Below are 5000 nucleotides of genomic sequence, written 5' to 3'. Positions count from 1 at the left end.
GTCGTCCTCTTCGGCCGCCATTCAACGCTCAGCTCAGAACTGGCACGGACTAGGGGAATCCGACTGTCTAATTAAAACAAAGCATTGCGATGGCCCTCGCGGGTGTTGACGCAATGTGATTTCTGCCCAGTGCTCTGAATGTCAACGTGAAGAAATTCAAGCAAGCGCGGGTAAACGGTGTCGTTTGAGGTGTCGGGCCAGGGCGCATGACCTGAAGCACTAGTATCCGAGTCTTGCAGTTGTAGACCACATGCCGTTTACCCCTAAAACTTAGTGGAATGACTATTACCTCCGAGGTGGCGGAGAAAAGTGGCTGAACATTGAGTAAAGATATGTGGGAGAAGATACGCGAAAGCGCCTTCGCCCGTGACTCGTCACGGTTGTAGAGGGAACTCTACTAACACGAGGATCTGAGGGTGGTGGGGGCCCCACGAGGAACGGCTTAACTCGTGCCCACCTAACTGGTGTCGGCCTCTCAGGGGCGTGGTGCCAGAGAATCAGGAGGCGTTAGTGGGAATCTTGCAAACATTCATGCGTGCATGTTCCTTAAGCGGGTATGGCGAGTGGTGCCGCCTAATCCCGGTCGAAGAAGTACGACGCTTGAGGTGTCGGAGCTCCCTACGGGGAGTCACTAGGATCCGAGTCGTGGCGACGTTTGAGGTGTCGGAGCTTCCTACGGGGAGTCACTAGTATCCGAGTCGCTGATATAATTGTGTGCTCACTGGCACTTTCCTTTTTCGATGGTTCCTGCCTAACCTTAAAGGCATAATGAGAACCGGTATAACCGGCGCGTTGTAGTTCGGTTGTCTGAGCTGCCTACGTCTGACCCAAGCGATGGTCCGGGCCTAAAGGGGGTTATACGTTAACTGCCGCACGGCTGTAATGCTTTATGCACGGTTCGCTTGGGGATTCTAGCGTCATAAGGTCAGCTGTAGAACGCCGCCGACACCCGGGGAGCCACGGTCACAGGGGGGGCTAACCGCCCCCCCTGACCCCCCGGTGCGGTCGTAACTATGACTCTCTTAAGATAGCCAAATGCCTCGTCATCTAATTAGTGACGCGCATGAATGGATTAACGAGATTCCCACTGTCCCTATCTACTTCCGATATCAATAAAGATGAAAAGGTGCGCACGGACACTGGGTTGCCCACGACCCAAACATCGGGAGAGGGAGTTGCGAGGGAGAGAGAAAGGCCTGTCGTCGGCGCCGGCGCGGCCGCTTTGATGGCGGGGAGAGATTCGGTGGCCGGTAAGGGTACCCCCATGGGTCCGCCGGCTTCACCAGGGGCGAAGAGAAAAGCGCCGCCACTGTCTGACTCGGCTGGATCCTCGTCGGCGGCAGAGACCGCCACGAGCGAGCGGCCGGGTCCGGCCTCGTGGAAGAAGGTGGCCTCGAAGAGGCGGGCTGGAAAAAGGGCGGTCTATGAAGGCCGCAGCGGTGTGGTGTCGGACGGAGCGGTGTCCGACTGGTCCGCCGACATGGAGCTAAGCGACGATGCGGGCTCTCGGTCGGCGAAATCGCTCGCCATCGCCACCGGATCGAAGAGCGTCGCCACGGGCTCCGGGGTAACGTCGGGGGCGAAGCCACCCGAGTCCAGGAAGCCGAAATGGAAGGCGGCTCCGAAGAAGAGGGCGCCGGAGGGAGCCGCTGCGACTGGGCGTCCCGCGCGCCCCGCGCAGCGGCCGGGTGCCGCTGCAGCACCGGCCATGCCGAGAGCGGGTGTGCAGGTGCCACCGACGGCGTTTGGCGGCGAGGGGCCACCGAGGACGGTCAGCCCCGTGGAGCTGATGGCGCGTGCCGAGCAGCTGGTCGGTGAGATCAGGGCCCACGTGACGGACCCGGCGAACAAGGTGGTGAAGACCTCGGCCTCTTTCATCGGCGACAGGGTGGAGGGGATTATGTCCCTCCTCGTCGCCGTGACTGGCCGGGTCGAGAACCTGTCGGGCGAGTGCGCAGGGCTGCACTCGGCGACCGAGCTGCTGGTGCGCCAGGTGGCCGCGGGGGCAGGAAATGCCGGGCCGGGCCCGCGCCCCGTAGCTCCCGTGAACCCCGGGCGCCCGCTCACGTTTGCGCAGGCCGTGGGGGCACCGGCCCCCGGAAATGCTCAGCCGAGACCGGCGGAGGTGGCGGCGGCGCCACGCCCCCCTCGACCGCGCCCGCCGAGGCGGCCACCACGTGCGCCCCCGGCCAACGCCGTCCTTATAAGGGCGGCGGAGGCTGGCTCTATGGGGCCCACGGCGGTCAGGGACCGCCTGAAGGCCCTCGTGAACCCGGGGGAGGCGAACGTCTGCGTGACGGGTGTCAGAGTCGTTCAGGGTGGGGTCCTGGTTGAGACCCGCACGCAGGAGGAACTGCAGTTCTTGAGGTCGAGCGAGGCCATCCGCGAGGGTGGTCTGACCGTCGCTGCGCCGGAGGCGCCCCGGACTAAGGTCGCGGTGGTCGCTGTACCCGCGGGCGAGACGGAGGCTGCGGTTCTGACCGCCATCCGGGCCCAAAACGCCCCTGACCTTTCGGAGCAGGAGTTCCGCGAGTCGGTCAGGGTCGGCCGGAAGATGAACGGCAGGGGGCCTGGCCCCCGGAGTTCCATGTGGGTGTTGGAGGCCGAGCCTCAGCTCGCGACTGTGCTGCTGCGCAATGGGCGAGTCCTCCTGGGCTGGCACTCGTGCGCCGTGCGGGACTACGTCGAGGCGGACCGGTGCTTCCGGTGCCTCGGCTTCGGCCACTCGGCGGCGTCCTGCCGCAAGCGCACGGTGACGTGCGGCTGGTGTGCCGGTGATGGCCACGTGGCCGCCGGTTGCCCGGCGAGAGGGGGGCCTCCCTGCTGTGCAAACTGCAGGGAGCACGGCCTAGGCGCTGCCCATGGCGCGCTGGACGGCACGTGCCCCCTCTACCAGGAGGAGCTCGCCCTGGAAAGGGCCGCTGTGGCCGGCGAGCGGGACCGCCCCAGGGCCCCCCCGGCTGGTGAGCCGAACGCCGGAAATGGCTAGCCAGCACCCTGAGCCGGTAGTTGCCGGTGGGCTGGGCGACCCGGAGTCACAGAGACTCCGGGTCCTCCAGTTAAACTGCCGGCGTTCCCGGGGGGTGATGGCTGAGCTCGGCCAGGTCCTCGTTGAGGGCCGCTACGCCGCCGCCCTGCTGCAAGAACCTTATCTGCGGCGGGGGGGTGTCGTCGCGGGGCTCCCGGCCTGGATGCGGGTTTTTCAGAGCGGCGACGGTAAGTCGGCCGTGGTCCTCTCGGACGCGACGCTCGACGCCACGGTGGTGACCGTGCCTGGCGGTGAAGGGGGTGCTACTGTGTGGGTTCGCGGTGTTTTTGGTACTATGTACCTATGCTCCGTGTACTGCCGCCACGGGGCGCCGCTCGACAGCTACTTCCAGTATCTGGAATGGGTTTTTACCCAGCTGCGAGAGGCTCCCGTGATGGCAGGCATGGATGCGAACGCCGTGTCCCGCCTGTGGCACTCCAAGAACCGCATGAGAGGAGCCGAGAACGAGGCGCGGGGTGGGGAGTTCGAGAACTTCATAGTCGCTTGCGACTTGGAGGTCCTGAACGAACCGTCCCGTGAGTTCACGTTCGACGGGCCTGCGGGTAGGTCGGATGTCGACGTCACTCTGGCGAAGGGTGTTGACCGCGTGTACCGGACGAGGTGGGAAATCCTGCCGGATCTGGTGCACTCGGACCACAACGCGATTTGTGTGACCCTTCTTCGGAGAGACGGAGACGCCGATCTTCCGCTGCCTGTTCACAGGTGGCGGACCGCCGGCGTGAACTGGGGCGCTTATGGCGCCGCCTTGGGACTGGCTGCGGCGGGCGTTGACAGAGAGGCACTCGCGGCGGGCGGGCCTGTTGCCTTCGCTGAGGCGGTCACGGCCTTGATTCAAGGCGTGAACGACTCTCGGCTGGAGGCGGCGGGCACGGGGACGCGAAAGAGATCCCGCTGGTGGTGTCGGGAGCTGACCTCGGCGAGGAGGCTCGCGAGGCGGGGCAGGGTGGCCCTGCAGCGGTCGCGGAGGCGAGAAGACCCTCCAGAGGTCCAGGCAGCGCTCCGGGGTGCTTACAGAGAGCTGTACCGGAGCTACCATCGCCTGGTCCTCGAAAAGAAGGAAGGGGATTGGCGGGCTTTTGTGGGCGAGGTGGGCAACGCGGATCCCTGGGGAACCGTCTATAGGATTCTCAGGGGCCGGCGGGGCCCAGTCGACATCGGCGGCGTGAGGGTCGGAGGGGCGCTTGCAACCTCATGGGAAGCAAGTGCCAGGGCGCTTTTGGAGCGCTTCTTCCCGAGGCTTCCCGAGCGGGAGCCCCGAGAGGAGGTTATCCACCCAGTGCCTGATCCTCCTGCCCCCATAACGCCGGTAGAGATGAACCTCGCCCTGAGAAGGATGAAGCCGAACAGCGCGCCTGGACCGGACGGGATCACCGTCAGGATGGTCCGGGCGCTGGCTGCGTATGCCCCGAACCTGACCCTGGCCATGTACAACGGCTGCTTGGAAGCTGGAGTGTTCCCACCCCAGTGGAAAAGCGCCCGCGTCGTGGCCATTCTCAAGGGTCCCGAGAAGCCGCCTGACGAGGCTGGGTCGTATCGGCCGATCAGCCTCCTTTCGGTGCTGGGTAAGCTGCTGGAGAAGATCTTGGTCCGGAGGTTGGAGGCGAGAGAGGTTCACTCCCTCTCGGACCGGCAGTTTGGCTTCAGAGCTGGAAGGAGCACCGAGGACGCGTGGCACCTGGCCATGAGGGTGGTTCAGGAGTCTCCCCAGAAATACACACTCGGAACGTTTGTGGATTTTAGGGGAGCCTTCGACCACCTGAGCTGGGACACGATCCTCGGGATCCTGGGCGCCGCCGGATGTCCCGAATGGGGTGTCTGGCGGAGCTTTTTCAGCGGCCGACAGGCGTTTATGGCTTCTCGGTTTGGTCGTGTTGAGCTGGACGTCGTTCGGGGCTGCCCGCAGGGGTCGATGTCGGGGCCTATTCTCTGGAATCTGGCTCTGGACCCCCTG

The 5000-nt window shown here is 64.7% G+C and overlaps 1 pseudogene; it reads left to right on the top strand.

Moving 5' to 3' along the window:
• Window positions 1–1128, top strand: part of LOC122410320 (uncharacterized) — a 3664-nt pseudogene extending 2536 nt beyond the window's left edge.
• Window positions 1129–5000: the final 3872 nt, after the last annotated feature.

The sequence above is a fragment of the Venturia canescens genome, chromosome 4, assembly GCF_019457755.1.
Source record: "Venturia canescens isolate UGA chromosome 4, ASM1945775v1, whole genome shotgun sequence".
Lineage (NCBI taxonomy): Eukaryota > Metazoa > Arthropoda > Insecta > Hymenoptera > Ichneumonidae > Venturia > Venturia canescens.
This window is presented reverse-complemented; position numbering and strand designations above follow the sequence as displayed.